At 46.2% G+C, this 12272-nt stretch overlaps 1 protein-coding gene across 1 annotated transcript in view; it reads left to right on the forward strand.

Moving 5' to 3' along the window:
- The first annotated feature begins 10145 nt into the window (after positions 1–10145).
- The window catches only part of RASGEF1C (RasGEF domain family member 1C), an 80435-nt gene continuing 78308 nt past the window's right edge, over positions 10146–12272 (forward strand). The window contains exon 1 of the mRNA XM_074915825.1: positions 10146–10251. The gene's annotated coding sequence lies outside the window, so the exon portion shown is untranslated. The remainder of the gene's footprint in view (positions 10252–12272) is intronic.

Genomic DNA, 12272 nt, shown 5'->3' on the forward strand with positions numbered 1-12272 from the left:
ACCTCTGGAACATTGTTTTAGGAAAAAAATGTTACTCTTATAGTGGGGATATGAAACAGTGAAGAGGTTGTTAACAAGCAGTTCAGGGCTGCTGTGGTGGGTTCCTGTCATGCAACCAGAAGCAGCTGCCATCCCCGGCAGGAAAGCATCAGAGCGCAGCACAGGTACCTGGAGGAGAGGCTGGAGAAATGCAGTGACTGCTCTTGTGGACAGTCCTGGTGTGGTAATGAGGTGCTCTGGGGAGGTGTCTGGGGAACCAGCTTTGCATTCAAGACCAAACGTTACCACTAGTCCACATGGCATTACAGATGGTGTTGGTGGGATGCCTGATCAGAGCAGAGCTTGTCAGGAAGGGACCCTTTGGCTGCAGGACACATTGCCACAAGAGATCAAAATGATATCAAATCCTGACATCCTCCAAAGTCAGTGCAAGATCTCTCTACCAGAGCTGACCTGCAGTGATTGTCAGAAGCGAGGGAGAAAAGAGAGACAACAGTGGAGGAAGGGGGACAGGGCTGCTGTTAGAAATGGGCCTTTTAAGATCTCCTTTAAAGTATCTCATTACAAAGATGAGCTGGCTAGAAACTTCTGAATGGACAAAGTCTGAGATGCAAGAGAATGGGCCTGACAGTTTTCTATTATCTGGGAGATTTCTGTCTTAATGGAAGCTTTCAGAGCCAGCATGACAGTTGAGCTCTGAAATTATGCCCCCCCAGGAAGAGTGTGTTCTGATGGAAAAGACAAATAAATTGTGTTTTGTGATATGGTATTGGACACACACAGTATTATTCTGCTGGTTCTCAAGTCACACAGACTCCATCACAGACAGTGAGCCTAAATGTCTTCTGTGGTAAAAATAAAAATTATCTTCTGTTCTCATTAAAAAAATACTTTGCTCCAATGGGGTAATACTGGTCAAGGTGGCTTCTCTGTTCATCTTACAGAGCTCTGAAGAGAGTTTTCTTCTCCTCTGTGCTGCTAAGCTCTTTCTACTCTTGTGCACACATTTTTTCTTTTAATTTTTCTTTTGACAGTATCTATTATCTCAACCTGTAAGTGTGAAATTAATGTTTACATAATTTGAACCAGTTAAAACTAATTAAAGTAAACCGTCACCTTCCAGGTTGGGCTGAAAATGGAGAATAGTCCATGCCCCAACACACACACACATACAGCCACCTGCCTGTCACACAGCAAGATTAAATGGCAACAAATCATAATGTCAGGTTAGATTAAGTTTTGCTACCCCCATGTCCTGCAATTCCAGTCATTGGAATGGAACTCTCCACATTCAAACCTGTGGTTTACAAAATAGATTTTGTACTTTCCGTCTTGCCACTACTTTATTTACTTTACTACCTTCTTTACTCACCACTTCTGGGTGGTGTCTCCTTCAGGGACGCCAGCCACAGCTTCCATTATTGGCTGCACCGTTTATCATAATTCCACATTATTTCCTTTTCTGGCAATGGCAATCACACAAGAGCAATGGATTATTTACCTCCTTTCAGTTTAAATATGATCTATATATTTCAGCCCAGCTTAATAGCTCTTACATTAACAGTGCATTTGGTTGAAGATTTTAATTAGATGCATGTTCCAGTAACTCCTACAACAATATTTATTTCTCTGCTAAAAACCAGGATTCTGTAAAGAGCCTGCCTTCATGTTTTACAGATTTTAAAGAGAAAAAGTCTAATGAGCAATTTTTAGTGTTACACTTTTTTTTTTTTTTTTTTAATCTGCAATTAAGGGAATGTACTTACTTTTCACCTTGTCTTCTGTTTGCTTTTTGCATTCCACTTCTCCTGTGCTTGGGGTGTGAATCATGTTTTATTTCATGACTGGAGAGCAGGCAAGGGTGTGCTGCTGATTCTGTGTCTGGTGTGTATTTTTGGTAGATACACTTAGCTGCTACAAATCAACAAAGGAGTCAAGCCAAGTTGGTTTAGATGAGCAAAGGACATAACCTTTGATCTTCTACAAGAGAAAGCCCTTGACCCTACCCCTCCAAAAAATCTAATTGGGAAAAAAAAAAAAAAGTACATGACTGTCAATCAGATACATACTGTTTTCTTTCTTTGCTCTTGCAGGTTTTTTTCCTCCTCCTAGGAATGCATTTGATAGAATTCAGATAAAAACCTGATACCTAAGAAAGACCCTTCAGCAAAATGTTTGTCCAGCAGTGTTAGAACTTGTCCCTGGATAATGAGTTAGATCCACCTTTATTATTCTCTTGCAACTCTCACGCAATTAAGCAGCCAGTTCCAGTGTTCACTGAAACTTACTGACGGTTATCAGCCTGTATCTGCTCTTGCTGACAGTCAGTTTTACACTGCTGGAGCAGAGTGGGCTTGGGCCCATCTCTTGCAGGTTACCTGCCTACGTTCAGTACTTCCTTTCAAACCTCATCCTGTATCACTGATGCAATAACTTTGTAGGCTCAGCTGAGCTTTCCCTTGAACTTGCTCTCTAATTAACCACCGCTTTAAGTTCTTATCAGCAGATTAACTTAGTGCAGAAACATTCTGCATTTCCATAGCTTCCAAGCCACATAGAAGCATGGCTTCTGTCATCTTGCCACAACTTTGCCATTACTCAACATGTCAGCTGAAGTCTTAGAAGTTTTCCAGACCTTTTAATCTTTATGCCTCACTTAATATTGTTCCCTTCAAATAGATGTTATTCCACCCACAGACACTTTGCCCCATGGGGATCTAAAGCAAGCTGGGTTGAGTAAAGACCCATTTCACACATGGAGAAAAACACAAGAAAGATAAGGACTCTCGATATAAGCCTCCATTTAGGAGGACAATAAAGCCCATGCTTAAATCTATTCCTGTTGTAATTATTGGCATTATGAGAGCTATAGAAACTACAGACTTATTTGTACTTGATGTTGTACAAATATATAATGAGGAGGAAGTGTTGTGTCCTGAAAGACTGTGTAGCAATGTAAGAATAAAGTCAGAGAGATCCAAGCAACAGACGGGAGTACGGGAAACCTGACAAAACCTTTATCTACAGAGGGATTCTCTGGCCAAAACAAATTACCTGTTGAACAGCGCTGTGATTTCTGTGGGTATTGTGGCATATCCTCAGCCCAAAGCACATATTTAAGTCTAATTGAAGAAATTAAAGTTTAGCATGTGCTTCAGTGCTTTGCTGAATCAGGGCCATAACGCTGCCACCGGCCATTTTAATGCTGGATGGAGATGAGCTAAAGAATGTGTCTGGTATCAGTGACATTCCTTAGTGGCTCCCAAATTGGGCACATTGTGTCCAGCCAGAAGAACTGAAGTCCCTTTCTGTACTGTGATTTTCAACTCTGATTAAACCATCTCAGTATACATTCCCGAGGCCACTGATGTAATAGATTCCTTCCAGAGAAAACACTGTGTAAAGCAAGGCTGCCAGGAAATGAGACTCCTCACACTTGGTGCCTGTATTTATTGTAAATATCCTGACTGAAGTCTTTTGTGTGGTAGTTTGAGAAGAAGCTTGTTGTTGTCACCCTCCTCAACTGCACCATTGTCCAAGTCTGGAAAGAAATTGGGATCTCATCTGTGGTGAAAAAAATCCATCTTAGAAAAAGACACGAAATACAGTAAGGGCAAAAGTAGCCTGAAAAAGGGTTGAATGAGAGAAAGTAAGTTTCCTGGAGGTCTTGTCAAAATAATCTTCATCAACAAAGGACTCTTATAAATGCTATTGGGCTTTAGCGAGTTTTTCTTCTGTAATAGTAGATTCAGTACATCAATGCTTATTTCCCAAAAGTGATGCTCTCCCTGACCGTATGGTCACAACATGACCCTATGGTCACATGACCCTCAGCCCCTTGCTTCAAACAAATTCAGCAGTTTAGCAGCTTTCTGAGGAAGGAGCCAGCTCACCTCACTCAAGCATTTCCCAGAAACAGCAAAATTCAAGAAGAGTTTTGCAGCTGTGCAGGATAAAACTCTTGAGTGTTTGTGCTAGGCACTCTACCATGGCTATAGCACAGGCTCGAGAGTTCTTCTGCTGGAATCAAGAAGCCCCTTGTCTCAGTACTCCAAATGTGCAAAGCTCCTTTATGAATTAAGCAGCTAAAATACATACAAAAGAAGCAGCCAGTTTGTTGGCATACTAATAGTATTAAATGTCATTATACTATTATGTGTCAGAGATACTGAGCTTGGAACAGAGCTCTCCCCCACTGAAACCAGCCAGTGACTGCTGGCTGTGCCATCAGGGCAGGCCAGCACTAACCAGAGGGGCACACCTGCTGTCTGTGAGTACACAGCCATAGACAGCACCCACAGTTACTTTCAAGCTACTGTGGAAACTTGTGGGTCTTCCTATAGACCTGACCGCTTCTCAGATTCTCATTAAGATGTCAGAGCTAAAGGCAGAGATTGCCATGTAAAATGAGGGGCAAGGATGGGGCTTAGTCCCGCAACAAGGGGCTCCAGCCATTGTCCCTGGGGGCAAGTGGAGATGCTGCTCCTGGATGACAACTCCTGTGGTGGCTGTGGATCAGCTGCACCTGCCCTATGACTGCTGACAGGCCTCACCTGGTAAAAAGTTATTACAACGCTAACAGAAGAGCAGATATTTTCAAAAATGAGAGGGGAATATCTGAGTGAAACCACACGGCTTACTGGGTGTGCCTTTCAATTAATCCCTCAGTGAAAACATAGGCAATGTGTCACCACAGGTGCCTTACTAATTAAACTGAGAACATACCACATCTATTCCTCAATGTCCAGTGCTCCTCTCCTGGATGCCATTCACAGCGTTGGGTTTCATCTATGAGCTCCCTGTGTGGTTTGGTTAACGGCTGCCTTGGAGCCTGCTCCTTTCTCTTCCAGCCACTCCAGCAGCAGAGATCAACAGGGTGCTGTGTCAATGACTTCCTGAAACCAGACTGCTGACAGAGATTTGGGCAGTTCTGTCTTACTGGAATTAATTCCCCTGTTGAGCCAATAAACCATGTATGTTGAAGTTAGCACAGAGCATACCACTAAGTAATGCGAGTGAGAATCAAGAGGGTGCATATCTATCTTAACCAAGGAACCTTTCACAAAAAAGTATGGAGTGAGTCAGCTGCTGCTGAAGAAAATATACCCTTTTGCCACCTTTCTTTTTCTTTCTATCTGAGAATCACATCTACATGTCACATGATGATGAGCAACAACCTTACCCTTCCTTCTGCAGCCTGTTGGAAATGTAGGAAATATGGCTTGGTTGCCTACAGAGACAGAAGTGACATGGAACCTCTGAGGACTTGAGGCCTGCCGTTCCTTCCATGGTGTTTATAGATTCTACCATCGTCCTCCCTTGCACATGGGAGGAGAGTTATGATGTGGCAGAGAATGATGCTGTCACACAGCTGGGTGAAGCTAAGGGGCTGCACCTTTGTGTGCAAAGACCAAAAAGTCTTTTTTCAGGAAGGCAGAAATAAGGAGGGACTAGGAAACCAACTTAAAAATATTCTTGGGTTTTTGTGGTTTTGTGATGTTTTCTCATTCTCCCAGGTGCCTCATTAAAAATTAATTAAAATGAGACAATTAGCTACTACTGAGAATTTACAATGCTACTGCATCAAAGTACTTTGGAGTACTTACTAAGTAACAGCTGAGTAATTGGTACCTATCTCTGCTCTCTGTCACAAAGACAATGGACATGGTGAGGGTCCTGGAGAGATACGGTCTTTATTGAAGAAAGGAAATGAATGTTTAAACAAGCAAATTATAAACAACATATAAAAATTAATATGATTAGCAGTAGCTTGACTGGCTTTGTTTTCTTTTTCTTTTTTTTCCTGCTTCCTTCTATATACTTTTCTTCTGGTTGGCTGTAGAATGGGTTCCCTGGTGATCAAACAAGAAAAGGCAGAAATAATATTCCTTTCACAAAACCATGGTCAAAAGGCGCTTGTACTTCTTAAAAATGGAAAATGTGGCTACATGTCATCTGGAAACCACTGCCTGACAGTGGCTGCGGGACAGTTGAAGCTTCTTCCACACATCCCCTCTAACCTTGATGCTTCTTCTGTTCCTTCTGGAGCAGAATTCAGGTCTTGACTGCTGCCAGAACCAAAATAATGAAGTCCAACATTTCCCATGTCAGACCTGGGAATGCACCACCTGTCTTTGTGTGTGTGGTGCACACACACCGTGGACAGGGTGCCCCTCTGGCACATGCAGGTTTGATCCCTGGAGGCAGAGCCAGCAGTCCTGGCTGCAGGGAATCTGCCAACCCTCTGCTTTGAGCAGTGATTTACTGCTTTTCCACCTCTGCAGCATGGTACAGCTGCTGCTGCCTCCCCAGCTCTCTGCTTCTGGGTGGCAGGATTTCACCCCAGGAAAAGGAGGAAAGAAAGAAGAAAAGTAGTGAGGCAGGAGAGTGGCAGCAGAGAATTTCTGATTAACTCTTTTTCACAGACTGTATTTTTATTTGAGACTATACCAATTCTAGTTTTCATAACAATGCATTTTTCCTTTGACAAGTGCTTATTTAATTTCATATAGTTGTCTAAATAGTTATCACGCTGTTAATGTTTCCAGCCAGAAATTACTCCCCAATGTGCCAGATCCAGACCTTCCAGTAATTTGTGTATGTAAATTCAGATTATTATTATGTTCTCATGTAATACTAAGGGTAACAAAATGAAAGAGCAGATACAATTTATCTGCATAAAAATCTGCATAAAATATTCACATATGGAAACCTAATTTTTCTTGTTTGTATAGATGTCTGAACATGTAGGATCTATCAATCAATCTCACTTGTACCCATACAGCTCAGAAGCGTGTCATATTTACTGTGAGTCCTAACATCATCTTCCAGTAGTTCATAAAATATGATCACTTCTAGGAGCTGATCGCAGCTCAGAACTGTATGATCATTTGGTTGCTACTGTGGGTCTAAAATGTCTTTTTTTTTTTTTTTTCCCTGCTATGAATTTTTTCTAATTTAACAGTCAACTAAACTATAGTGATCTGGGAATTAACAGTTGAGGACTGTTCAGCACTGCAGGATGCTTAATGCAATTAGCAAAGTTAATAAAATGTTGGACAGGTGCCTTATACCTGGGGGAAAAAGGCGTTGTTCTTATTTGCTCGGGATCAAACAGTTACGTTCCCTTGTTTTAATGTTTTAAAAAAGCATTTATTCTTAAAATGGAATGAAATAAAGAGCAAAATCAATGATTGACCTGTTATTGGTTGAATTCTACAGTAAGCCTCCCTGTTTTCTCCCTCCAGGAGAACAGCTCCAGGAAACAACATGTACCTACTTGCAGAGGGGCACAGAAACAAAAGGTACACTGAAATGGGCAAAGCCTGAAGAAGATTACTCTGGAATATCTAAGGAACAAGTTGAAGCCAGCTCTAAACCATCTGCCTTTAATAACGGGTGGAGGACAGGGAAATATAACAGAGGTCAAAGAGGTGTAAGTATATTGTTCCTCCTCTTTTCGACAAAGCTGATCCTTGGAAATCACACTTATCAGCTTACCACCTGGAAAGATGGTAGAAAAACTAAGTCGATGAGAAAGAGCTGAAAACTACCGAGGTGTAGAACTGGGGGGAGGAGAAGACTCCTGCTGAAAAGTCCATGAAGCATAAGAAAAACAAGAATGTTGCCAAGAAGGTAAGTGTGAGTCTACTTGTATCTTCACTCAACAGCTCATAAACCAGAGGACTCCCCCATTTAGGGTGAATGTTTTCCTGCATCTGTCCTTGAGGGAAAACTAAACTAGGTAATTCTCTGAAGCTATTTTTATGTTGGTTTTAGAGGAAGATTGGGAAGTCTGAGTGAGAGCCTGTAATAACGATGGGTCTTTAAAAGAAAAAAGCTAACATTTAGATAAAAGACCTTAAGAGAGAAATTGTGGAATCAGTCTGTCAGGCTGCCTGCCCTCTGGATCAAGCCATGTTGTTCCAGGTTGCGTTGATTTTGCGCTTCCCTCGCCTCTTCTATATTTATATCCTTCTAAGAAAAGATTCTAACATGGCTGAAGTGAAACTGGAAGAAAAGATAGTCTTAGCTTCTTTATCCCTGTCCTGACTCCTAAGCCACCCGCTGCAGCGGCATCTGTGCTCAGGGAATACACCCGGCTGCTTCTGACATTACATTTTTGCAGAAAGCAGGCATATGAAAAATAGTGGCTGGAACTTACAGCATCACTTACATCTCTGTGATCATGTAAGCTTCCCTGTCTTCTGAGCAGCCATGGGGGTGTTGGAGGGTGAGCAAAACCCCAAAGGGGCCCAATTGAAGGCAAACCAAGGATGCCCCATGCCACGCACAGCTTATGAGACCCCCCTGTCTGCTTGTGTCCTTCAGAAATCTGCAGAACACAGATGCAAAACCAAGGAGCATTTTACTGCTCCTGAGGATGAAAAGGCAGAGACCCATGTGCAGAATGCTGGTGTCTGTGTATGCAATTCAGCATGTCTCTAGCTGTCTTTAAACTGGGCCTGCAGAGTCATCCTATGAGAGCTGAGCTTGCCTGACCGGAGGCTAGTTTGTTCTAGAGGAAAAACCTGCAAAGGGACAGACTTGGAGCATGGGCTTGAGGCCAGAATTAATGCTGAGGTAGCCCCAGTCTCTGGGTAGAACTACCCCTTTGTATAGGTACAAAACGATTCTCAGTCCAGAGGTGCTATCTTGGTACCAGTGGTAAATATAAAATGGGAGCGTGACACTGTTGTGGGCTTGGGCTGAGAATTTGGTCATTGCTTGAAAGGACTGTAGTCACTTAAAACAAAAATAAGTTGATAGAAGCTGGTGGCTGAGATCCTGGACTGTGTAGGAGGAGTGGGCAGGACACACTCTTTTTGGGGGGGTGGCGGAGCTCACATCCAACCTGCATTTTCTGTTAACACCCAGCAACGCCCAACCCTTAGACACTGCCTGGGCTGACATACAGAGAGAGGTACAGATGTGCAGGCGGTCTGCTGCTCCCCTCCACAACCCTGGGCTAGGAGAATTCCCTAATCCTGTTTATCTGAAGTATTTACACTCCGCACAGTGCCCAAATGTCAGCAGGCATGGCACGGCTGCGTTTCAGCCTTGAGTCATCGGGTGAAAGAAGCCTGGTCTGAGGCCTGTAGCGACTAGAAATCATTACCTTGCGTTGGTTGCTTGTCCTCTGCAAGATGAATTTGTGGGCTTGATCCATTTTCCTCACATACATGCATAAAACGCCCACACATCTGGCTTGTATTAGCGTGTCCTCATTGGCAATTTTTCTAAAGAGGAACCAAACTGGGGAGAACTGGAGTGTTTTAACCAGCTGCAGCTCACCTGGCCCGTTGAGAGCACAGGTATAGTGAAGGAGCAGGGGGGTGGTGGTGGGGTGTCGGTCCTGCTCATCCTCTGTTTCCATCCTAAAGCAGTGTTGTGCTCCTGGTCAATAAGACAGCCCTTTGCCAACATCTGCCGTAACCTTTCCTTTGTACAACTAGGATGTTCTCTCCTCCCTTCCTACAAGCAGGCCAGTCGTTTTGCTTTCCAAGAACGTGCACTTTAAGAAATAAGTAAATACATGTTGCCCCTTATTTTCACCTGCTGTGAGCCAAAAGGCTCCGTTGGAATCACAGGTCTCTAAATGCGGGGTCCTGGCTCGGGGGGGCTCCTCTCGCAGCTGCGGGTCCCACGGGAGGCCCCGACTCTGCGCGGCCGCGGAGCGAGCGGGAGGGGCCGTGCGGAGAGGGGGAATTTCGATCAGCACGACTGCCAGAGCCAATTATCAGGACAAGGACGATATAATTATATTAGGGAACATCTGTACTTCATTAAAAGCCCTCGCGGGGCGGATTCACACCCGGCCGCGTTATGCACAGGCGCTTCTAGATGCGCCCCCCCCCCCCCCCCCGTCTCTCCGTTTACCGCGTACGGCCGCCGGCGCCACCGCCCCGGGCTCAGCCGGTCCCGTTCCGCCCCGGGGCCGCGCCCGGCTCCGCGCCGCCCCCCCGGCGGCTGCACCTGCCCCCGCGGCCGGGCCGCCCCCCCGCCGCAGCCGGTCCCATCCCGGGCGCGGCGGGCAGGCGGCGCTCTGCGGCCGGGCTGCTCCGGGGCGGCGCGGCGCGGTCTCCTTCCTCCTCCTCCTCCTCCTCCCCCTCCTCCTCCTCCTCCTCCTTCTCCTCCGCGGCGGCGGCGGGCAGATGCGGCGGATCCTGGGGCGGCTCTCGCCCGCAGCGGGCTCCCGTCCCCCCGCCGCCCCCATGGACGGCAGCGGGGGCAGCAGCCGCGCGTAGCTCGGTGAGTGCCGCCGCGGCCGGTGCCGGTCCCCTCCCCCAGCACCCTGCCCGCCACCGCGCTGCAGCAGCCGGGGATGCCGCTGCCCTCTCCCGCGCTCCTCCGTTCCCCTCTCTCCGCGTAAAAATCATCCCCCCGGAGCCCCGCGCGTGTTGGCGGTGGGGGCTCGGCTGGCGGCAGCGGCGGCGGCGCCGGGGCCGGGCTGCAGGGACCGGCTCGGCCACCTGCTCCCTGCGGCTCCGGTTCCCTCCGGGGGCTGCGGGAGCGTCGTCTCGGCGGGCCGGTCCCTCCTGCCGGGATGGGCTTCGGGGAAGCGCTCCCGCTCCCCGGTTGTGTCGCGGCGGGCGTCCCGCCTGCCTTCCTGCCCGGTCGGAGTCCTGGGAGGGGGGGGAAGGTGGTGGTGCGTGTGTGTGTGTGCGCTTGGACTCCCAAACATTCGTTTCGGGGTAGGACTTTAGAAATACCAATCTCGGAGTTATTTTCTTTCAGCTAAATTTGATTTAAACTGACTCAGTGGCTGTAAAAGGCTCAGGGGAAAATGTCAGTTTGAGGATTGTTTCCTTTACCTTGGGTTTAAAGACCTCTCTCTGTATAATGTTTTCTTCTTGTAAAATAATTTTGTTGTGCTTTATCTACTCCTGGAATTTAACAGTCCTCCCGGACAGACCGGCTTGTTAGGGGCTGAAATAATCAGCTCCAAGGCACAGGCAGTGCCCTTGGTCGTAACAGGTGCAACATGCATATTCTTAGGAACAATGAAATGGTTTCAGCATTCAGGTTTATTTGTATGCTCTGCATTTCGGTGACTCTGAAGAAATTGTCATGCCATGTTATGTCAAAGATGTGCTTACAGCGTGAGCGTGTCCGTAGTTTCTAATTAACAGGACGTGGGAGCAGCTGCCCAGACCCCGTCTGTCAGTGATGGTTTTAATACCTGGGGTGTTCCTGGGTGACGCTATAGCTTGGGGTGTTTTGGTGGCTTGTGTGAGGACACGCACTGGTCCCTCAGTGATATTCTGGCATGGTGTGAAACACCGGGAGATGAGCAGAAGAGAAGAGCTGAGGAGGAACCATTTGTGCTCAGATTGTATGTTCTAGACTCGATGGTCCTTTAATACAATTCCCTGCCCCTGTGTTTTCCAAGTAGGGTGGTGGTGGCGCATCTTGTGTTGCTACTGAAACCTAAAATACTGACCCTTATATTCCACAGAGGAGATTTCCTGGGCAGGAGTTTCATAGATAAAAGATTGTCATTGCTTTTAGTAGCTTCATGGGCTTCTTATTTAAGGCAAAAATCCAGAGTAGCACCACATTGGTAATTGACTTAATGGGACTCATTCAGGAGTTAGAGCTGTAGATCAGAAAGAAATTAGGCTGGAATTTAATTACTGCTCTCAAGCCGATACAGCACAAAGGGTGTATTCCAGCAGTCCTTACACAAGTTCAGCTTCTGCTGTGGGATACCTGTGCTCTGTGGTGCCGGTGGTGGCACCTCCTGCCTGGAGAGGTCTCTGCCCTCCTCGGTACTGCAAGATGCACCTTGCTGATGCCCTGCTTTCCACGACTCTTTAAATCTCACTTGTTTTGTTAAGGATGGGAGGAGGAGTGCACTGCCTGTATAGGATGGAGAAGGATGACAGGGTAGAGGGCTGAGGATGAGGAGTGTGTTCATTTGTTACCCTACGGCTCTTTATAGATCATAACAAAGAAATGGTAGAGCAGAGGAGTAGATAAGGAGCATCAAGAGAGCAGTTAGCAGAGGGATTTGGGGCACAGACAGATGTAAAGCCAAAGTACTCGTATCATATACTGTCTTTAGACAAGCACAGTGGCAGATCAGCTCCCTGCATTTAAGTGGTGGTGGGTAGAACCAGGGGAAGGTGACTGGCAGTGAAGTCTGTTTGAGCTGTCCTTTTGGGTGGTATTAGAGATGTCTAAGGTCTTACCCTATTGTCAGAGATGCTCTGAGACTACACTGTCTTGGAGTTATGCCTTGTTGCTTACCCCATCATGAGAGACAGTGC

The sequence above is a fragment of the Athene noctua genome, chromosome 12, assembly GCF_965140245.1.
Source record: "Athene noctua chromosome 12, bAthNoc1.hap1.1, whole genome shotgun sequence".
NCBI lineage: Eukaryota > Metazoa > Chordata > Aves > Strigiformes > Strigidae > Athene > Athene noctua.